The 23,570-nt window shown below is 46.7% G+C and overlaps 1 protein-coding gene and 1 long non-coding RNA gene across 3 annotated transcripts in view; one reads left to right on the top strand and one right to left on the bottom strand.

Annotated features, from left to right (window-relative positions):
- The window catches only part of TET3 (tet methylcytosine dioxygenase 3), a 93,537-nt gene that overhangs the window by 23,245 nt on the left and 46,722 nt on the right, over positions 1-23,570 (top strand).
- On the bottom strand, positions 9,591-13,531 carry LOC116669051. 2 transcript variants are annotated; one of them, XR_004326425.1, is made up of 4 exons: positions 13,388-13,531; positions 11,426-12,139; positions 10,837-10,926; positions 9,591-10,664 (listed from the first exon to the last, which is right to left on the bottom strand). It is a non-coding gene; the product is annotated as an uncharacterized LOC116669051 (long non-coding RNA). The 2 variants fall into 2 exon arrangements; XR_004326424.1 differs by having other exon boundaries at positions 11,426-11,822.

Below are 23,570 nucleotides of genomic sequence, written 5' to 3'. Positions count from 1 at the left end.
AGAAATGGGTACCGTCGCCCCATTCCCATTGTTCAGAATTTCTATGGCATTTGGCAAAGTCAGGCGAGGCTGTGCTCAGTATAGCAGTGTGTGCTGGAGTTGGGTCTGGAGGGCTTTAGCTGGTCCTCTGCCAGGAACACCTTTACATGCCCGAGTGGGTTTCACGGTAACGGGGCACAGGGCAAAGGAGTCCTGCAAGCCCCTGCCTGGCCCTCTTGTCTGTTGCCTTTACTTCCTTTTCCACTTTGGCCTTTGGGCTTGCGAGTCCTCAGTCTTGACTGAATCCAAACCTCTGTATCATTTTTTGACTTTTTATTCTTTTTTTTTTTTTGATTGTACAGGTAATACATGTTCTTTGGAAAAATTAGAAGAAGGAAAGAATTTTCCTGTAATTTCACAACCCAGTTAACCACTTTTAACTGGAGCATCCCTCTAGACTTGATTCTGTGCACACCACACGCTTGTTTTGTGCTGCTTGTGAAAATGGAGTCGTGCCGCGTGACAGCCTGCTTGACCCTGTTTAACAACCAGCTGTAATACTGCTGTTGAGCATTTACCGCGTGTGGGGCTCATGGGGCAAAGTTTTACTAGTTCTCTCTCTCTTAGTTCTCATGACAACTCCAAGGCAGATAGTGGTAGCCCCACCTTTCAGATAAAAAAACCTGAGATTCAGGATAGTAGTGTGACCAAGGGCTGGTGGTTCACAAGGGGAGGAGCTGGATTTGAGGCCAGGATGTATCTGGTTAACATGGTGTGAAGAGGAGAGGGTAGATCTTCGCCTGAATTGTGTTAATACATTTCTTAATACTGAACTATTTTTGTGTTCCTTGAATATACCGTTGTTGGTGTTGGGGAGTTTCTTTTTAACATGTTTTCATTTGATTTATTAATGTGGGAGTTTTGCATCTGTATTTGTGAGTGAGGTTGACTTACAATTTTCCTTTTGTGTTTTCATCATCAGTTGGTTTTAGAGTAATAGTAACTTCATACTATGCATTGTGAAATTTTATTCTTTATGCTCTGGAGCAATTTAAATACAGTTTAGTCATTTCATTCCTTAAGGATTTGGGGGAAAAAAACTGGCAAAGCCTTCTGAGCCTGGTACCTTTTTTGAAGGATGGGTCTTTGCAGCTTTTGGATTTTTTCCTCCTGTGGCTATTGCTATAGAACATTTACTGTGTTTTTTCCATGAGAGTGATCTGTTTTCAAATTTATTATCATAATGCACATACAGTTATTGCTTTTTGGTTCCCTCAGTATCTGTGATTTTTTTCTTTCACTTAATTTCTACTGTTGTATGTTAATTTTTTCTTTTCCTTCCTTACCTTTGCCAGTTTGATGTAATAAAAAAGCACGTAGATTTCAGTTGTGCTTTCTGTTTGCTAAAGCATTAATTTCTCCTTTAGTTTTAATTCATTTTTTTCCCTTAAGTTTATTTGGTATGTGCTTTTTCTGAATTCTCAGTTGAATCCTTAGGACACTCTACTTTTTCTCTTTCTACTTTTTCCTTCTTTGATCACAAACACATTTTAAAATATGACCTTTTCTCTACGTTCTGCTGTAGCCTCATTCTCCAGGTTTTGATGTTACGTGTGTGCTGGAGCTCTTGGGTGTGCCAAGTCCTGGCGTGGCCTGACTCCACTTCCTCCCTGCGTGTGGAAGAGTGGCGAGGTCAGACAGTGCCGTGCTCGCTTACTCCTGGGGGCTTTTTGTCCAAGCCCCTTGGTAGAGACCTAGAAATGGCTTACCAGCTTGGCAACCAGGACCTGTGGAAAACTTTTTTTTTAACCTAAGCAAAATTGGTTTAATTTGCTAGGACTAGAGCATATCCTAAGCCCAAATGGGAGTTTTAGTAGTATTTCGAAAAGCCTCACACATTAACACCATAGGAAATGAAGCTAGAAACTAAGGTTGGTGGGGGGAGAGGGAAAAGAAATACTCGACCCAGAGCTCATGGCCTAGCTGAGCTGGCCGAGGCTGCAGGTTCGAGTCTTGCTCCTTGCTCCTTTCATGCCCCTCTAGAAGCCATGGCCCAGCTGGTGTCTCTGAGGCCGCGTGTAACGTGCTAAGATGGAAAGGACAGCAGAAGACGAGTGAGGCGTCCAAACTGCCGGGAAAGACAGTGTTAGCATCTCTTCCTGTGCACCACTGAAAACCTATTTCCATGTTCCTCCTAGAGCTCAGGGTGCCAACAACAGTGACCCCAATTGAGAGGGCAGTCGCCCCTCTCTGGGTCCCACAGGGCCTGGTAGGTGGGGGAGGCCTCTGCACCCAGCCCAAACTTGTTCAAGCCAGCAGAGAAGGACTTGGCCCAAGACTGCCTTTTTATTGATTCATAAAAGTTCTTAATATGTTATCAGTATTAACCTCTATTATAGTTTGAAAAAAATTTTGGCCTCTCCTTTGTCTTTCATTGTGTCTATCAAATGGAAGTTTTATTTTTTTACGATCAGAATTCATCAGTATTTTTGTACCCCAGTTTTTACATTATGGTATAGTTGTATATATTTAGATCTCTCTAAGCTGAGATTTATTTTTGTATATGGTATCAGATAGGGGTTGAATTTTTCCCAGATAGAAAGCCTGTTGTCTCCAGTCTGTTTATTAAATATTTATTGTTTCTCAAATGGTTTATAATTCTACCTTAAGCATCCCGTAAATACTCGTATGTTCATGGGCGAATGTTTCAGGGCCTTTTCAGTTCCGTTGAATTATTTGTCTGATTCTGTGTCAGTATTTCATTGTTCTAATTACTGCAGTTTTTATATAACAGTTTGGTTTAAACAAAAACTCATTTTTTCCACAACATTTCTTTGGCTTTTCTTTTGCATTTCCTTTCCCAAATAAGCTTATAAACAACTTGTCAAGGTCTATGGAAAATGCTGGGATTTTTCAGTTGGGATCACAAAGGATTTATAGATTATTTGGGGGAGAATGGACAGCTTTATAATGAGTTTCCCGTCCAGGGAATGGGAAGTATGTTTCTATTTATTCCTGTCCTTTTGTGTGTCCATCAAAGGTTTAAAGTTTTCTTCATGTGGGTCTTCACCCTTTTCTCGTTAAGTTTGTTCCTAGGGCACCTGGGCTCTGCTGCTGTTGCTGTGGATCAGGTCTTCCCGTTACACTTTGTAACCTGTCACGGCAGGTGCATGAGAAATGCTCTGGTTCTTGTCAGCCGCTGTCTGACGCCCGGGCAGCCCCTCGTTCTTACACGCTGGCTGTACCTCTCCAGCGACACTTCAGTCTTCAGCGCTTGGTATGAGTTCCTAGTGGTGAGGTGCTCATCTGACTCAGTTTTGAGGTTGGCAGGGTGTAGCTCAAGTGTTAGAGCACATGCTTAGCATACACAGGGTCCTGGGTCCAATCCCTGCTGCCTCCTCTAGAAATAAATAAATAAGTAAACCTCATCTTACTCAGTTTCGTTCCCCAGTACCTGGCACAAAGCCTCGCATGCAGTAAATCCTTTTCATAAATGCTGTGGAATCAAACTGATGCGCAGGACAGTGAACTTCAGCCCCTCAGAGTGTGACAGCCTAGGCCAACGTGGGGAGCAGGATCTAAAGCAGCCCTGGCGCCAAGCCTGGACGCTGTGAGCCGGGCAACAGGTGGGGCACCTGCCCTGCTCCCACAGTTAAGAGACGGTCCTGGGCCATGTTCCCACAGGCAGATAGCAGGGAGGAGCCTCGGAACCCACACCTCGTAATTACCCTGAGGCTGACAGCCCACTGGTCGTTAACCCTCATTAGCGCTAATAGGAAGAGCTGCGTTCTTGGTTCCCAGACACCTGCAGGTAGCCTAAAACACACACGTATCTGCAGCTGCTCTTTGGGGGGGAGGATTCATCACGGCTGGAAGCAGAGCGTGTAAGGCCACAGGTGAAACTGACCCCACGGCTGTGCGCCTGGTCTCCTTTCTCGAAGGTAGTATCTGTCTTCTCTGTACTGTTCTCTTCCAGAGTCCATGGCCACCCCCCACCCGCCACCCAGGTGATTTCTTGGCGAAGTTTATTCCTGTGAAAGGGCTAATCCTCCTCATTGTGTTTGCATTTTAAGCTTTTACTTGTTGTTGGGGAATGAAAGACACCTTTTCTTGATGGAGCTGTCCAGTGCAAGCCACTCTGCCTTGCTCCCCTTCTGGTCTTCCCTTAACTGCAGGTCCCTGATCTCTGCTGCCTAGGAAGGCTGGATCCACCAGGACCAATGAACAAGGGACCCCTTATCCCGAGGGGGGGTTGGCTACAGACCTAGAGACCTAAGGATTGCTGCCTCTTGGCCTGTGTAAAAAGAAGGTGGGGGGGTTGGATAAACTTGGCTTGTGCAGGTAAAAGAAATAGCAGTTAGAGGTGGGCTGTGAGCTGCTTCCCAGTCACTCTGTGACGCTGTGCATCTGGTTCACTGTGTCACCGTGTTGCGTCTGATTGCAGCAGGAATGGTTCTCATTTAGCCTGTGGTCTGTGCTTGCCCTCGCCTTCAGTGCTCAGGGCACAGAAGAGATAGAAACACCTTCTCTGGCTCCTCTGCTAGTTCATTTAAATCCCCTGGGAAACAGTGGAACCAGGGTACACCCAAGAGGTCGAGGAGGTCCGTGTCTTCCTTCCTCTCCCAGTGCCCACCTAGGGTGGGCGAGCAGCCCCGGGAGTTGGGAGGTCGCCATGGGTCCCTGCCTGGGCTGTCCTCAGGATGTCCTCAGGCTCCTCGTGGCAGCCACGGCTCTATCTCTGCCAGCTCTGGAGGAGCTGCCTTCTCAGGGTGCTGAGCAGAAACCCTTGACAGATGGGCCTCCGTGAACCCGTGGAGTTGTTCCAAGCGCCTTCTCGCAGAGCAGAGTGCTTTCTGGCAGTGAGGCTGCGATGCTGGGCTGCTCGGGCTTTGGCTCACCTGTTGGAGAAAGTCTTTTCCTAGCCCTCCCCCAACTCCCCACCCCACTTGTCACCTCTTTCAAGAGAATGGGCACTGACCACTGACAGGTGGAACCTGCGTGTGCACGTGGTGGGTGGAAAGAGACTGCTGTTCCCTGTTCACCCAGTTTCTGAACTAGCCAGGACTTCCCCCTTTTTCTGCACTCACCCTCACTCCCATAGGGTTATTGGAGGGGGAGTTCTCAAAGGGTAGTTCAAAGACCAGCTGTGTTTGAATCCCCTCCGTAGACCCCAGGATTGCTATTTGGAGGTGGGACCTGGGACTCTGGGGCTAGCTTCCAATGGGTGATTGCTCTTCTCACAGGAGTTTGAGAACTGCTGGTCTGTGCAGTAATGTAAAGGGGGCTGTTTATTTGGGGCTCCCAGTGCTTGAGGACTGAAAAGACATATCTTTAAGTGCTGTGATGGTTTGTGAAAAGGTCAAGCATTATGCAAACACGTAGGGAAAACCAAGAGAGACTAAGTGTAAAAGCTATTAAATTTCAAATAAGATCAAACTCTAGGAAAGAGTTAACTTTTTTGTTATTATTACAAAGAATGCCAATTCACTGTAGAAAAATCAGGAAGTTCAGGTAAGCAAATAGAGAAAATAAAACATCTGTAATTTTACCACTCAGAGATAGCGCTTGTTAATATCTTTATAGCTTTTACCATTTTATAACCTTTTAATAACAATCATCTTTTTAAAAATTTAAATGTCTTCATTGCTTTTTAATCCCTGATTACGAAAATGTTTATTATAAGCTAATTTTAATTGGTATAAAATTGGTATAAAATGTTTTGATTTGCACAGTTTTTATTACTGTATTTAGTTGTGATCTATACTTTGTGACTATGTTTCGTTTTGTCTATCTTTGTGTGTTTTTTTAATGAATTCATAAGAGAACTTTATATATTAGTGGTATTACTGCTTTATCATACCTTGGCAAATATTACAAATGTCTTTTAATTTTTTTTGCAAGTCTATTCCTGTAATCTTTATTTTATTCCATTAATATATGTCTGTCCTCATCCCAGAACCACAGTCGTTTTTTCTTTTTTTAAATTGAAGTGTAGTTGATTTGCAGTGTGAGTTTCAGGTGTACAGCAGAGAGATTTAGTTGTTCATATACTTACGTGTATTTTTTTCAGATTCTTTTCCATTATGTGTTATTACAAGAAATTGAATATAGTTCCCTGTGCTATACAGTAGGTCCTTGTTGTTTATTTTATATATAGTAATGTGTATCTGCTAATCCCAAACTCCTAATTTATCCCTCCCCTGCCCTTTCCCCTTTGGTAACTATAGTTTGTTTTCTATGTCCATGAGTGTATTTTTGGTTTGTAAATAAGATTTGTATCACCTTCTTTTTTAGATTCTACATATAAGTGACATCATATGATACTTGTCTTTCTCTGACTTACTTCACTTAGTATGATAATCTCTAGGTCCATCGTGTCTTTGTACATCTCTTTTTTTTTAATTATTTATTTATTTACTTATTTTTTTGTTGGGGGAGGTAATTAGGTTTATGTATTTATTTATTTAGAGGAGGTCCTGAGGATTGAACCCAGGACCTTGTGGATGCCAAGCAAGCATTCTACCTCTTGAGCTATACCCTCCCCCACCTTTGTACATTTCTGATATTTGTTTATGTTTCCTTTTTAAAATGATCAGCCTCGCCAGAAGTTTACGTATCTTACTGGCCTTTGGAGAGCTAATTCTTAGATACATTATAGATACGACTGCATTTTGTTTTCTCATCAGCTGTTTCTGTCTTTATCCCTGCTAATTCCCTCTTCTTGTCTTTTATTTAGATTTTATTTTCTAGCTTCTTGGATTGAAACCTTTATTTTCTTTCTTACTTAACAAAAGTATTTATAGAAGCATGATATTTTCTGTTAATAGCTATTGTTTTCATTGGTACTCATTAATCTTCAAATCTGTTAATTATGACTTTTTTACTCACAGAAACAACTGTTTTTATACTCATCAGATTACACATTAATGATGTTTAAAGTATGTACTCACCATAAGAAGTACAGCTAGCATAAACAGATTGGAAAGAAACATCATTGTGATTTTCACTTTTTCTCCCCTTGCCCCTGGCGTTATTTAGGAGGCTTACTTAGGACCTGCAGATGTGTTCCTTTTGGTCAGAGAGGGCTATGCTGCCTGTCAGCGCGGGCTGTGGTCCTGTGCTCCACGTGGGCCTGCGTGTTCTGTTGGAGCCGGTGCATGTGTGTCGTGCGGAAGCTTCGGGTTAGCCCTCTGCGGGCTGCTCTCTGTGTGTGGAGGGAGGGGGTCTGGGAGAGGGTGGGGGCGCCTGTTCTGAGTCTCCTGCTCCTCCAGACAGCCAGCCCGACACTGCCCGGGTATCCCCTTTCTTACTTGCTTTCTGCTCTGCGGTTCCCATCCATTGCCTGGGGTGGTGACTGGGGCTCACTGTCCCTCAGCGGTGGGGAGAGCTGAGGTCTGGAGCGAGGGGGACCTAGGGCCGAGGCCCTGAGTTCTCGAGCCCTCCTGCTGCCGAGCAGCCGGGCTCGCTGGTTTCCTGTTCCTGGTCTGTAAATCGAGGATGATGTTACCTTTTCACAGAAACTAGAAGAGTCTTGCAGATCATCTAATAACACAACTTTTCTAAAAAATATTTTTATTTTGGCGCAATTTCAGAGTTTCAGAAAAGTTGCAAGAATAAGTACAAAGAATTCTCTTAGCTCAGACTCCCCAAATGTTAACATGTTGCTACATTTGCCTTACTCTTTTCTCTCTTTCTCTGTAATTTTTATTTGAACCATTTGAAAGTAAGTAGCAAATGTGACACATTTTACTTCTAAATACTTGAGTGTGGAGTTTCTAAAATCACATAAATAACCACAGTGCAGTGACCAAAATCAGGAAATTAACATGGATGCAACACTAGTTACTGACTTAATCTACAGACCTTGTGAGCACTAATAACATGAATCTACAGACCTTATTCAAATTTTGCCAATTGACACAACCTCTTTTGTAGGAGAAAAACCTCTAGATCACCTGTATTCGTTGGTCAGGTTTTTTTAGTCTTTAATCTGGAGCAGATCCTCAGTTTTTCCTGACATTAAAAAAGAAATTATTTTGAGCAGGTGAGGAATAGTGAGACCCAGATAGATAAAGTGACTTGTCCAGTACAAGTCTTAGAAGAGCTGGGACTGGGAATCTGGTCCCTCTGCTCAGGTGCTCTCCTGGTCACATGCTCCTCCAGCTCCCAGTGAACACTTAGCTCCTGGGTCTTTATCATCAGCCAGCTCCTCAGGCAGAGAGGTGGGGCAGGGCCCAGTTCTCCAGGGAACTCCTCCTGTTTCCCTTTGCCCCTCTGTCCGCAGTGCCAGGCCGCAGCACCCCTCCCCTAGCTGGTTTGGCGTCAGCCAGGGATCAAGGCCAGAGCTGGTGGGAGAGAGGGACTTTAAAACTGGTCCAGCCAGCATCACCTCGGGGCAAGTTACTTAACCACCTGGGCTTCAGTTTTCTCTTGCGTAAAGTAAAGGGTTATGAGGCCTGGAGAAATTAAAGCTCTTAGAACATGCCTGAAACGTAGAAAGCATTATATATATTAGCATTTCTCCAGCCTCTGAGTCAAGTAGGAAAAAAATAGGGGCAAATATCTGAATAACTCACACTAAAACACTCTGATAACTGAAGCCAAATAAAAATATGCTCCTGTTTCTAACCAAACAAAAGAGCTGGTCTAGCCACTGCCACTCCCTCTTGAGACCGGCCTTGGGTAGGGCGTGGCTGGTGCTTTCTGCAGAATGACACCTCGGGTTGGGGGTGTGGGAATTCACTCCTCTTGGCCACTTCGGGGTTAGTGGCCTGCCAAAGTGGGAGCCTTGGCTATGTCCCAAGGCCGAGGCCGGGCCAGAGCTGGTGGGTCCCCTGCCCACCTGCCCCCGTCCTTGGGTGGAGGCTGTGCAGTGGTCATTTGCATTACAAGGGGGACACGTCACAGGTAACTGACTGTGAGGTTCTCTCGCAGCCCCTCTTACACTGTGGGTATTAAACACTTGATTCTTGTTTTTTTCGACAAAATTTAACTTTTTAAGGGCATGCTAATTGCTTAATACACATTCTTGATCTTATTTGTTTTTATTTCACTGACTCTTGCGAACTCCCCTCTCCAACTTTTTTCTTTTAAATAATAAGGATCGTCTGAACCAGCCTACATTTCATGGGTTTATGTCAGTGGTTCTCAGTTTTGGGGACCCCAGCATGCACTGTCAGAGCTCATGGCCACACCCGCTTGCCTCTCCTCTCGGCAGTGACAACCCTGCTCTCCTAAGGGGTCCTTCCCTTCAAAACTTGGCAGTGGATCGGGGGGGGGGATGGTCTCCCCCTCTTGGCCACCACCACCTTCTCTGAGATGAGGCCTCCCTTGTTTTCACTTTCACTTGTAACCCAGTGAGGAAGTAAAAGGAGTCATCAGTGCTTGTGTGAGGGATGTACAAAGAAGAGTGTTTTCATGTTCCTGTCGTTCCTCTGTCCCTTTCTCTCCTTCGGGGAGAGGGTCACCAGCTCAGCCCTTCCCTCCTGGAGCAAATGTTCATTTTCTGCTGTTGTTTTAAAGCTTTTTATAGAGATAGAAACGAAAGTTTTCTCTAAAGGTTTTTTTTTTCAATTACAGTTTTATTGAGATATAATTTACATAACATACAATTTCTCCAATTTCTCCACTTAAAGTGTACAATTCAGTGGTTTTAGTATATTCACAGAGTTGTCCAGTCATCACCACTGTCTATTTAAGAATATTTCCATCACCCTGAAAAGAAACTCTACCCACTAGCTTTCACTCCCTTTTTACTTCCTCCACTCCCCTCAGTCTTAGGCAACCACTAATGTTTTTGTCTCTATGGATTTGCCTGCTCTGGACATTTCACATAAATAGAGTCATATAATATGTGGCCTTTCGTGTCTGGCTTCTCTCACTGAACATAATGTTTTCAGGGTTTATCCGTGTTGTAGCATGTGTCAGTATTTCGTTCCTTTTAATGGCTGCATAATATTTCTCTGTAAAGGCAGACTAGAGACGTTCCTCCTAAGTTGTCACCCAGATGAGATGGAACCCTCGTGCTCATGTGAGTGAAATCCTGCCTGTTGGTTATCAAGGTGGTTACCTGCAGCCTGTGGGGCTGGGAGAGTCCATCCCTTCAGCCGACCAGAGTCCTGGCTTAGTGCCAAGTTTTCCATCCCCACCCTTGGAGGAATCACAAGCCTGGACAGAGGTGACACGAAGAGGGAAAAAACTACCCTACAGTTACTGCGTGTCTTGAGAACCTAGCAAAACGTGAGAGTGCTAGACCTTCAACCTCGGGGGCCGTACATATGCGCAGATGCATACCAGGGACCGTGGAAAGCTTTGGAAGAAATGAAATTTTGAAGTAGGGTTAACACTATAGGAAAATACTTGTGATACAGCAAGAGGAGAAATTATTATTTAAAAAAAACGAATATACTCAGCGACCCCAATTTTGTAAATTAAGTGCATGTTGCGTAGGGGAAAGGAACTGTCATCCTTCCCGGGTGTAAACTGCGGTCATCTCGGGGAAGTGGGAGTTTCTTGTTTTCACCTCGTCATCCTCTGCTTTGCATGACAGACCTTCCTGTTCCTCCATCTCTGCATCTTCCTCATTGCTGCATCTTCTGCTGAAACTGTTCTTTACCTTCCTTGTCATTCTCTTCTTAATGACCTTCCTGTATTCTCTTGGGTCATCCACCAGGGTTCCCCCGGCTCTATAATGAGTATGTCTTTGATATTCTATCAGTAATTACACAAAGGGCATCTTCACTTAGAGATAAGCTTACAGTTAATATCAGTTTTCATTGCATACTCAAAGCCGAAGTACAGATTTATGCTGTCACACACGTTTTAGAGATAGTGGTACACTGCCCTAAAAGAACGTACCTTTGAATGGGACGCAAGACAAATCCAAACTTCTAAAAAGTCTCTGTCCATGAGGCAGGGACTGCTTCCTCACTGCTGTGTCCCCAGTGCCTGAAATGACACTCACATAGTAAATGCTCAATACGTATTTGTTGGGGGGGGGGGAAATAAATGAATACATAATTATATATATGCAAATATAAAAGGTATGGTTGTTAAAATGTGCTGATAGCATCCATAGGTGAAGCTCCATAATTCTTTGGGGCTGCTACAGCTATTTTCACTTATTTAAAGAACTACCTTCCCTCTTTTATGATTTGCATGCATATGGTACGTAGTTGTAATCATAAATTCATGCAGTATGGTATTCCCCAACTTTTACTTCCCACTTTACCCAGTTTTTTTCCTTGGTGTTCATAATCTAAGGGTCTTGATGACTCTAATATCCCACTGAATTGTATCGTAATTTACTAAGCTGCTCCCCTCACCCTGAGTTCTCAGTTTTCGCTATTGTGTAGAAAAGATTTTCTGAAGTGCAGGTTTATAAACCTAAATTCCTAGGAGTGGCACTGTCAGATGAAAGGGTCTTTTTTGCCCTTGACACACTTACCTATTTGTTTACCTGCGTGTTTACTGTTATCACTTAAACCAGAAGAGAAGACTGAAGTAGCGAATTAGAAGGCGCCCTGGCCTGGGAGCTGGGAGCTGGGGTTCCCGCAGGGCTCAGTGTGTTGACTGATCTCCAGCTTGGTGTGCTGGGGTGAAAGCTGGGCTGGCCGGTCAGGGCGCCTCCTCCAGCTGTCCCTGTGAGAGGTAAGTGACAGGAAACGGAGAGAAGGCAGATCTGCAATACTGTGCAGAGGAGCGGTTGACAGGACCAGGATCTGCTTGCACATGGAAACATGAAGAGGAGGGCGTCAAAGCTGACGGAAGGTGTGAGCCAGGATACTCAGGAGAATGGCTCTTCATGTGGCTTTTGAAAAAAGGAACGTCCAGAGGAGGAGTTGCTGGAAAAGGAGGACAGGTGCCGAGTTAGGTTTTAAGTGTGTTGGATTGAAGTCGCATCCAAGTAGAAACATTTGTGCTAGTTGGAGAGCAGGCTGGGAGCTTGTGGTACAGTCCAGGAGAAAGGACGCTTTTGGGTTATTCGTGCCAGCTGAGCAGTGGAGCCTTGGGGTAGGTGAGGTTTCCAGGAGAGCTGAGAGGGTGAGGTTGGAAGGGTGGAGAGCAGCTCTGTGGAGGGGACGGAGGAGGACCAGGATCCAGCAGCATCACCAAAATCGAGGGAGGGAGGTGTGGGGATGGGCGGCAGAGTAGGGGTCTCCTGCAGGGAGGGAGGAGGATTCTCACTGCCTTTGTCCTCACCCCTGACCCCAGGGAGGAGAAATGGCTGAGGAGGGATCAAGGCTCCTGTTCCCTTTTTTTCCAACACTGAGGGCAGGACTTTCAGATGAACGTGTACAAGAGCCCAAATTACTGGCATCTTTCAGTTAATCGGGGCTAACAGATCTGCAGCGACTGCAGATACTGAGACTTCGCGCTGAGATGCACGGTGTGATTTTCCCAGGGAGTTAGGCTGTTTTCACTCCCCAGTTTCCCGCCTTGTGGACACCACCAGACTTCCCTAAATGTCAGCTTCCCCCTTTTTCCATTTCCTAGCCCACTGTGTGAAGTCGGTCTTATGACTGATGGGTGGAGGCCCTCTGCCAAAAACTACTTTTCCTCCAGCTTTTTGGGTAGTGGCTTAATGATTACATTTCTTTGAATGAAAAAAACTTAAGTCCTCTCGAGTCTTTGAAAAAGGAATGGATGGGGGCAAACTCACTTAACAGGGCTTCAAGTAAGAGGCTGAAATCCATAGTTATTGGGACTCTCCTGCACATGTGGGATCTCATTGTCTGAAAGACTAGAACCCTGGCAACTAGGAGGCCATGGGCATCCACTGCCTGCTCCGATGTTAGACTTGGCCTTTGCCACTCACCAGTTCTGAACCTTTGGAGTATGTTAGTTAACCTCTCTGTGCCTCATTTGTTCATCCACTAAAATGGATATTGGGTTGTTGGAAGGCTGGAAGAGGTTGTTTAAAGATGAAAGCACTTTTTTAATCCAGAGGTTAGCACTCAACACCCAAAACTGTTAGCTGCTGTCTCATCACCATGTACCCTAGTGCTGGTGCTTTTGACCCACTGCACTGCCAGTAGGTTTTGTGGAGTTTGGGGCACCTTTGGGGAAAGTGCATGGGGCTCTTAGTCAAGGATTGGCTCTCTGTCAATGGTCTGTGGTGTTGGCCAAGTTTCTTATTTCCTTCACTTTTTAAACTTTGGGGGTAGGAGGTGGGTGGTGAGAACTGGGTGTGAGCAGCTGGGTGGGTGGAGCTATGGGCTGGCCCGGCCTGGCTGGGGATTGATGGGGGCCCTTCTGGCCGTGGGGCCGTGGGACGTGCACTGCGTGGCTTGGGCCATGGCCCCAGTGGCTGTGGGGCTGAGTGTGGGGTGTGCTCTGTGTGTGTGTGTGTGTTGGGGGGGAAGGGCTCTCTTGCTGTCTGGCTGAGGAGCCGCCTCTGCGTCCTGACCTGGTTCTCGCGTGCTGGCGGCCTCCGAGGCAGCTGCTGCTCCTTTCGGCAGGCCTCAGATGTGGTCGGCTCCATTTCCTCCCGCTGGCCTCTGGCCGGGCCGCCGCGGCGGCTGGAGGCCCGCGCTCGCCCTGGGGCTGGCTCCGCCCCTGGCCCCGCCTCACCCCTGCCGCTCCCGGGAGGGGAGGGGGTAGGAAGTAGCGGCTGGGGGAGGGTGCTGCCGGGCCAAGTCGCGGTGCTGTGCTCGGGGCTTATGGTCCCGAGCACAGCACAGCGAGTTACAGGGAACTTAAGACTCAGCACCCCACCTCAATCTGACCCCGTCTCCCCCGCTCCCCACCCCTCTGTAGAGTACTGCCCATCTTTTAGGATTTTTCTTACTTTGTGTATGTGTGATGTGTGTGTGATGTAAAACAACTCTCTAGCAACAGAAATAGCAAGAAAATTCACCCATGAGTTCCTCTCCCTGAGGCCCCCCTCCGGTCTTTGCCCAGAGACATGTGTAGTTTGTGCAAAGTTTCAGGTGTATTGTAGGTCCTCTGTTCTTAAACTTACCCCCCTAAATAAAAATGAAATACGCACAATAAATTCTGGAGACCCAGCAAGAAAATATACGCATTCTTTGCCACCCAGAGATGAGCACTGTTAACATTTCTGCATGTTTCCCCTTGGTGTTTTGTGTGTATGCACGGATGTTCATTGTTAATGGAACTGTATTCTTAAAGTGGGCAAAATTTTGAATGCTATTTTTTTCTACTTCAAATAGTGTAAACGCTACCCTGTCATGAATATCCTCAGAAAGTATCTCTTAGTATAAGTACATTCTTGAGTTTCATTTTTTCACTGAAGACATTTCCCTGTGTTTTTCTATGTTCTATTCTTTATCGTTTTCAGCAGTAATATATCTACTGATAGAATATTACATTTTACAATTTTTCTTACGTATTGTTTGAAACATGTGCTTAACATAAACAGAGAAAGCATAATCATAAGCAAACGTGAGCTCCCTCCCTACATTAAGCACTAGACTATCGCTGACGTTGCTGAAACTCCCTGGGTGCCCCCTAAGCTCATCCCCTTTCTTCACCTCCCGAGGCAAGTGATTCCTTGACTTTTGTGTTTTTCATTCCCTTGCTTTTTAAAAGTTTTAATTTCATATGTTTACATTCTTATACATTCACATACGCTTTTTTTGTTTGAGCTGTAGAGCTGGTAGACTATATGCAGTCTTTCCAGGTTTGCTTTTTTTTAACTTGATGTTGTTTCTGAGACTCATTCATGTTCCTGTGGTTCATTCATTTGCACTGCTGTGTAATATTCCATCGTCCATTCTGTGGATGGTGGGCACTTAGACTATTTCCACAGTTTGGTTTTTGTAAGTAATGCTGCTGTGAACACTTGTGTACACACCTCCGGATGGGCATGAGCTGAGTTTCTTGAGGAGCGGAATTACAGGGTCATAGGGTATGTGCACGTTTAACATTGAAAGATGGCACCACAGACCTTTCCAAAATAGTTGTCCTGTTTTGTCCTCTGCCAGTGATGTATGAGAAAGAAGTTCCTGCTAAATTCCACCAGCACTTGGTACCTAACTAAAATACCCTTTCCTGGGGCTTTCTATGGACCTGGTACATAGTTGTGTTTTTCACATGTTAAGTTGTTTAATCCTCTTCACAACCCTGTGCATTTAGGTATTGTTATTAACCCTTGATTTACAGATGAGGAAACAGGCACAGAGGGGTCAACTTTTTTTTTTAAACACCTTTATATGGTATTGTTTCTGTACAGTAAACTGCACATATTTCAGATGAACAATTTGGTAAATTTTGATAGATGAATACACCTATGACACCACTACCAGAATCAAGATAGCTAGCATTTCCGTCACTCCCCAGGAGGTGCAAATTTCAAATTCTCAATTTATCCCTTCCCACCCCCTTTAACTCCTGGTAACTGTAAGTTTGTTCTCTATGTCTGTGAGTCTGTATCTGTTTTGTAGATAAGCTCATTTGTGTCCTATTTTTTAAGATTCCACATGTAAGTGATATCATATGGCATTTTTCTTTTTCTTTCTGGCTCACTTCGCTTTGAATGATGATCTCTAGGTCCATCCATGTTCCTGCAAATGGCATTGTTTTATTCTTTTTTTTTTTTTTACTGCTGAGTAGTATTCCATTGCATATATATACCACATCTTCTTTATCCAGTCATCTATCAATGGAATATTTGGGTTGTTTCCATATCATGGCTGTTGTAAATAGTGCTGCTGTGAACACTGGGGTGCATGTGTCTTTTTGAATTATATTTTTCTCTGGATATATGCCCAGGAGTGAGATTGCTGGGTCATATGGTAACTTTATCTTTAGTTTTTTAAGAAACCTCCATACTGTCCTCCATAGTGGCTGCACCAATTTACATTCCCACCAGCAGTGTAGGAGGGTTCCTTTTTCTCCACACCCTCTCCAGCATTTATCATTTGTAGACCTTTTAATGATGGCCATTCTGACTGGTATGAGGTGATAGTTCATTGTAGTTTTGATTTGCATTCAGAGAGGTCAACTTTTAAACCCCAGATTTATAGATTTAAAAATGGGGAACGGAGAGATTAACTTGTTCTGGATCACACAGCTAGTTAGTGGTGGGAGCAAGATTTGAACTAAGCATCTTTGTTCTTAAATTCTATGTAATGGATATAAAATGGAATCTCACAGCAGTCTTTTCCTATGTTTCTCTGTTTACTAATAAAGTCGAGTATTTTTTTTTACCTATGTTTGTTCTCCATTCTCTTTTCATGAAAAGAAACATTTTAAAACCATTCCCCTATTGTTGGGGCACTTAGGTTGTTTGTAGTCCTTTTTTTTTTCTCCTTAATGGAGGCACTGGGGATTGTACCAAGGACCTCGTGCATGTCAAACATGTGCTCTACCGCTGACCCGCACTCCCTGTAATTCTTTACTATTAATGTTCCAAGGAAAATCCTTGGCATATGTAAATTAAATTTTTCTTCTATTGTCTTATTTATTTTATTTGCATTTCCTTAAGTGAGATTGAATACTTAGTGGTTAAAAATGGCTGTGTTCTTCTGGATTGCTGTGTGATATTGGAAGAGTTACTTAACCTCTCTGTTCAGTGTCCTCATCTATGGAGGTGAGTCTCTACATTATAGGAATTTATGATGACTGGAGGAGATTAATGAGTGTGCAGTGATTAGCATGATAGTCAGTCTATCTTAAGAATGTTCCATCAGAGCTAGGCAGAGACTTTTCCTAGTTTCTCCCTTTCTTTTCCCCCCAAAACCACATTAATTATGATCAGATCAAGGGCCTGAGCAATCACAGTCCCCATGTTTCTGCCAGATACGATGGCCTCAGGGAATTAGGCCTTGTTTCAGCTTTTTCCTGAGTATCAACCCAGCCATTGAGAAATATGCTGTATCTATTTTTTAGTAGGAGAAAAGTTAGATTTTAAAATGTTTTACTGATATGTACACGGTAACCACAAGAAACATTACTTTCCCCCGCCTCACACAGGGACACCCACTCTTACACCTGACAGTCTCTAGAGGGTTAGATATAACCCTCTGAGATTTGCTGTCTGCAGAGAGAGCTCAGATGTGGAGAGTGCAGACACGGGACTGGATTAGTCATGTACACACACACACACACACACACACTCTCACACTTCTGCAAAAACAGGCAGTTGTGTACCTCCTCAGAGTCTCTTTCCCCACTTAAAGATTTATATCATCAGTAAACCCCAGGAGTGGAGAAGTCTCTTAAGAGATGAATAATTGATCACACTGGATGGAACATGCTGCAAATACAGCCCATGTGCTGCTATTAGAGGGAGCGGGGCCATCCCCTCGGGGGAGAGAAGGAAGGAGTTGACTTTGTGTGCGGAGGTGGCTGTGAACTCTACCGACTAGGGAGAAGGATGGAGCTGGAAAGCAGCCCTTGAGTTGGTTTCCCAGCGGGCAGCTGGGGAAGTGCGGGGCTGGGATTTGCTGGTCAACTGGGTGGGGAGCAGCCACCCCTATCCTGCGGTCCCAGGAGAATTCACTCTTGGAGATTCCACCCTAGAGGATATGCCCCAGACTGGCCCTGCCTCCTGGCCACTGGCCCTTGTGGAGGCTGCCTGCAGGCTTGCTCACCCCGGGGATAGACCTTCCTGGGCGTGTCTCTTCTAACGGCCTGTGACTGCGGAGCGGCCTGTGACTGCGGAGCGGCAGCGGCCCTGGGACTCTGCCTGTGCTAACACCCCGTTTCCTAGAGGACCTTAGAAGGCTGGGCAGTGAGGACTCTGATCTTTCACGGTGACAGTCTTCGTCTTCCACCCTTCCTCCTGTTCCCCTTTAGTAGAGGCTGACTGACCACTGACCTAGTTTTGATGTGTTGATGCTCTGAGAGTCAGGAAAGGCTCAGAAGACCTGGTGTCATCTCCGCACCTTTCACTGTGTTATGAATAAAATGAGGTGTTCGGAGGTGGGGTTCCACCCTCCTGTCAGGGGCTCTGGAGCCCCTGGGGAGGGGAGGGCAGGCTGTTGTTGAATACCTGCGTACGTCTGAGGGACCAGGTGTGGGACGGGAGCACAGAAAGGAGTCGGCGGTAGAGGAGGAGGCACGTGGACCTTGGGAGCCCTGACCAAGCAGGGTACAGGGACACGCGAGCCCCTGGAGGGAGACCTGGCATCTTCTGCAGGTGAGAGTAGTGACCGGGGGTGGTGATGCTGTGCATACACGCCAGCCCTTCATCACGGAGGTGAGGAGCAGGTCTCTTTGCACTGAGAAGGGCATTTACTCTTCCAGTAACAAACCCCTGCTGCCCACCCCCCAGTGAGGGGGTGCGCCCCCAGCCTGTCCAGGCCAAGCCTGGGATGGGCTGGAGACTTCCCAGTGATACTGTGGCAGGGAAGAGACCTAGGTAAGCCCGGATGTGTGGGCCCAGTGAGGGCAGGGAGGGGTTTTGTGCCGGGAACATGGCTCTGAGAAGGGGCCGCACCGACACCTTCCGTGGGCCTCGCTGTGGAGACAGATGGGGGCAGGCTGTTCCGAAAGCCCACACCAGGCTCCCGAGTCTTCTATGGCACAGGCATTCCTGAGGGCCCGGGCAGCTCTGCAGCCCTCTCCCGTGTGTGCGCTGTGACAGGTGCTGTAGCAGAGCAGGACCACTAACTGCCCAGAGCTTCTGCAGGCCGCCTCTCAACGTCAGGGGGTGAACAGGCTGGTACCAGCCGGGTCCCGGGAGGAAGAAGCCGCTGACCCTTTTTGAGCACATGCTGAGCACTCTGCTGGATTCTGAAGGTGTGATGGAACTTGTCCCCTAGGAGCTCTTACAGTGCGCTTGGTCTCCTCTTTTAGGAAAAGATCCCCAGCAGAAGGTGGCTGTGTGTGGGGACTGCGTTGGGTCGGGTTCAGACCTGTGCTAGGCAGGACTGGTGCAGGAGGACATTATCATTTGCCCATAGTCACGCTTCACCCCCACCTCTTTGCTGTTGCCTTGGTTCAGGCCCTTCTGACCACTGATCTGGACAGCGGCATGATTCTCCTAGCCGGGCTGCCTGCCACCAGCCTTGAACCCTGCCGGTGGTGCTCTGTGCGAACACCTGAGGGCCCCCCTGAACTGCAGATCTGCTCCTGTGTGTTCCTGTGGTGATCTCCACCCCTGCCCTCCTCACACTCTGTGCTCAGACTGTCCCTGACAGCTCACCCTCCCCTGCCTGCCAGGCGTTTTCATGATTCTGTGCCTTTGCACATGCAAGTCCCTCCATCTGGAGTTCCTCCTTCTTCCCCTCCTCCAAAATACCTGCCCATCCTCTGAGTCTGATCTCTAAAGTGACTTCAGGGTGGAACCTTTCTTGACACACATGTCCACCTTCTCAGAGAGAAGTGGCCCCATGCCCCAGGCCCTGAAGACTGCTCTCATGACACCGGTATGCCTGAGGGCTTCTGTGTGTGCAGGACTGTTTCTTGCCTTTTGCCTTGTAAACTTCTTGATGTTCCTGAAATACACAGCCTGGTCTATCGTAAGGTAGGAAACCACCCCGAAATTCAGTGGTGTGAAACAGCGTTCATTTTACTATGCTCATGGAAGCCTTGGACTTGGAAGTCAGAAAGGACACAGCTTGGGTGGCTTGTCTCTGTTCCCTGATGCTTGTGGCCTCAGCTGGGGAGTCTCAGAGCTAGCAGTAACTTGACAGCTAAGCTGGAATCCTTGAAGGGCTTTCAGTCACTCGCTTGGCAGGTTGACGCCGGCTGTTGGCTGGGACCTCATCTGGGAATGCCCGGGACACCTTCATGTGGACTTTCCGGACAGCCTGCATTTCCTCACAGGATGGTGGCTGGGTGTCATGAGAACGAGGCAGAAGCTGTGTTGTCTTTCATGATCCAGCCTTGAAAACCATGTAGTGGCACTTCCGCCACTGTCACCAGCCCGCCACGATTTGAGGGGAGGGACACAGGCCCCCCCCCTTGCTGGGAGAAGTGTACGTGGGATGGAGGGGTTTAGTGACCCTGTCATGCACGCTGAGTGCTGCAGGCGTGCAGACAGCGCTCGTAAATTCTGCAGGCTGAGCAAGGGTGGAATGTGAGGCAGAGACGTGAGGCTGGTGCCTGGGAGTCTCGGGAGGGTGGGATCAACAACGGACTGTAGGGGGAGAAAAGACTGTGGGAGTGGGCTGGGGTACACAGAACTGCCCAGAGGGGCTACTGCCAGGCTGGACATTTAGAAAGTGTGTACACACACCAAGGCCAAAATTAGGAGGGCAGGAAGGGAAAGGGAGGAGATAGAAGGGAGAGGCATTCATGTCTAGACTTGTTTGGACCTGGTGACTGGGCACCTTGGCAGAACGGGGATGATTCTTGGGTTGGGAACACTCGCAGGAATAAGACAGCTGGGGACGGAGCCATTGGAGGTGGAGTGGGGAGTTTGGTCCATTTTAGGTGCACTTCTCCCAGTGGGCCTGTAGCAGGTTCCAGGACTTGGAGGCTGCTGGAAGCCAGACTTTAAGGAGCAGCCTCAGAGAGGTGCTTGCTGCAGCCCAGGGGCGGTGAGAATTAAGGGAGAAAGTGTGGAGGGTTTTGGGGTTGGGGCACGTCTAGTTGGGGCTTTGAAAGGGCCTAGACTAGCCTCTGTCCTTCTTTAGCGTTGTCCAGCCCTCCTGCCAATAACTGTCCAGTAACTGCTTGATTTCCTTTTGAATACCCTCTGGCTGTTAGGCGGACAGGGGGCAGTGTATTTTTTTTTCAAGTATCTCTCAGTATTAAAACTCTTTCCTAAATTGAGTCCAAGTCTTCTCTCTAAAGCTTTACCTGTTTTCTGATTCCAGCCCTGAGGGCTACTTGAAACCAGTCTCATCTTTTCCCAGATGATAGGCCCTCACATGTTTAAAGACCTTGAGTTTTGTCTTCTTCGGAACCAGACGGGACCTGCTCCTCTTTTTTTGTTTTTTGGATTTTTTTAAAGCATCTTATTCTTTTAAACTATTGTGTTATTTAATTATTTTATTTTGGCGGGAGGAGGTAATTGGGTTTATTTATTTTTGGTGGAGGTACTGGGGATTTAACCCAGGACCTCGTGCATGCTAAGCATGTGCTCTGCCACTTTGGCTATACCGCCCCCCACCCCCTTACAGTTTTGAGCCGCCCTGCTGGCTTCTCCTCTGTGCCCCCTCACAGGGTGCAGCCCTCAGAGGAGGCCTGTGCTCAGGTGGGGACTGTCTGGGCAGAGCTGGGCTGTTGCTGCCCGTGCTACAGGTCTGGTGACGTGTGTGTCCAGCTGTGTATGGGTTGGGACCCATTAGTGGACTGTGAAATCACCTTAGATTGTTACAACCTGCAAGAAAGAGGAAGGGAGGGATTCCTGTACCTAGTAAGGAGAAATACCATTTTGCAAACCTGTCATATGTGTAAGTACATAATAGATCACAGTATTTTATATATATATATATTTTTTTTCTTTTACTGTGGATTATAGTAAAAAATAGTTTGAAAAAACATTAAGTAATAAGATCCTTTGAAGCTGCCAAATTGCATCATACTGAGATTAGCTTCAGTTAGTCTCTTACCCTGCCTGTCTTCAGCATCTGCCTGTTTAATAAGTACACCTTCACTGTCATTACTGATAAATACGTTGAATAGGACAGCTCTGAGGACAGAGCCCTGCAGCACAGCCCTAGAGACTGCCCCCCAGTTGATACACCACTCGTGCTTTGAGCCATTGGTGAGCAGCCCCTCCAGCCACTAACTCTCCGCAGCTGGCCCTCAAAGGGAATCACAATCCACCTTGTGAAACTTGAACATCTACAGCTCGAGTCACAAACCCAAATGCCTACACAGATGAATGAAATGGTACGTAACTCAGGCAATTCATAAATGATCCCTGACTCCTGGCCTTGGTTTCAAGAAGGCAGCACAGATGGCGAAGCTGGGGGTGAGCAGGGGCGGTAGTCAGCGCTCGGTTGTAGGCAAAGTTGCTAGACAGAAGTGTGGACCTTCAAGAAAATCTGGGTTTCATGTGAAATTGATTTTTTTTTTTTAACATTGGTGAAACAAAACCAAATAAAGCAGATCTGTGGCAGACTTGGCCTGCAGCCCTTGAGTGTGTGGCCTGTCAGCCAGGATGTCTCCTCATCTCCTGGTCCAGGGACCACACACCACAAAGCACCAAGGTTAGCTGAGCATTGATGGGTTGATGGCTTTCGTGAACCTGACTCCTTGAGGTCCCTTTAGTTACCCACGCGGGGCCCTTACCCAGACCTTTCTCACCCAGTGGCCTGGAAGTTGGGGGCAACACTTGCTCATTTCTCGCCTCTTGGCGCTTCCTCCTGATGGCAGCTTTCTTCCAGGATCACTGGCAGGCATGGGGAATGTGTCAGTGGGATGCCCTGGCTGGGAAAACTGGGATTTATAGAGCTTCTTAAAATTTTCCACCCGTCTTGGCTTCACTTCCCTCATATCCGCGTCTACTCTGTCCTTCCTTTCTTTTTTTTTGGTCCAAAGGGCATCCTTCTTCCTAGGGAATTCAGAGGCATAAGAGTGGGCCTAGCTCCTCCTTGTTCTTCTTATTCATACAACAAAAAAAACTTTTTGAAATTGTTTTAGCTGTCTTGACATTTTGGGGAAGCCTCAGAACACATAGCATTTGTCTTCCTAACACTTCCTGTAAATCCATGTTACTCTCTTCTGTTCCTTCTTGGTTATGCAGGCTCCTTCTGTCTTTTATATGCAAGCATGTTAAACTTTTTAAAATTGTTTTATCTTCTTTGGCAAGGAGAGGTAATTAGGTTTTTAAAATTTTGCTTATTTTTTTTTATTTTGGAGGAGGTACTGGGGATTGAACCCAGGACCTCGTGCTTGCTAAGCACACGCTGTACTGCTTGAGCTACACCCTCCCCATTGCCACAAGTGTGTAAAATTTGACCACTTCAGGTTTTGTCTTTGCAGCCACCTTGGATTCTAAGAAGGAAGGAAGGGAGTACTGGCTTTACAGCCACATTCCTAAAGGAGAAGTTGTTTGTTCCTGGTTCTGAAAGATGGTCTTTCCACCAGGGTCAGGGCAAGGCCTGTGAAGGTGGTCCAAGCAGCAGCTCTGGGCAGGCAGTGCAGAAGTGGTTAAGATTTGGACCTTGTCTTGAAGGAAATACTGTCTGGTGTGGGAGGCAGCTGCTTGAACAGCAGTAGTGGCATGCGATAAGCGCTAGCAGGCAGGTGCAGGGTGCTGTGGGAACGCGGGGGAGGGGGCCGCAGGTCAGTCTGCTGAGAGGAGGTGACAGCTGATGCCTGATGGGTAAGCCAGAATGGCCTCCGAGGCCAGGAAGGGCATTCCAGGCAATGAGAACTGCGTGCACAAGGCTCAGAGAAGCATGTTGGCACAGCACGAGGGTCCTCTGATGGCCAGAACTGGGGCAGTGACGAGAGTGAGGTGGCAACCATAGACCGGGGCCCCCGCTCACCTCCCAAAGGCCTGTCCCGCATCCCAGCTTCCCACCACCGCGTGGGGGGCCCACGATGGCCGTGTCCGACCATATTCAGGTTTCGTCAGCTGTCCCCATCATGTGCTTTCTGGCTCTCTTCCCCCATTCCAAGACCTAGCCCAGGAGCTGCATTCTGCTGTCCTCTCTCTTTAGTCCCGTGTCAGCTGGGAAAGATGTTTTTCTTTCTTGTCTTTGAAATTTTTGAAGAGAACA

Source organism: Camelus ferus, chromosome 15, assembly GCF_009834535.1.
Source record: "Camelus ferus isolate YT-003-E chromosome 15, BCGSAC_Cfer_1.0, whole genome shotgun sequence".
In the NCBI taxonomy this organism is placed as follows: domain Eukaryota; kingdom Metazoa; phylum Chordata; class Mammalia; order Artiodactyla; family Camelidae; genus Camelus; species Camelus ferus.
The sequence above is the reverse complement of the archived record's forward strand: the minus strand, read 5'-3'. Positions and strand labels throughout refer to the sequence as shown.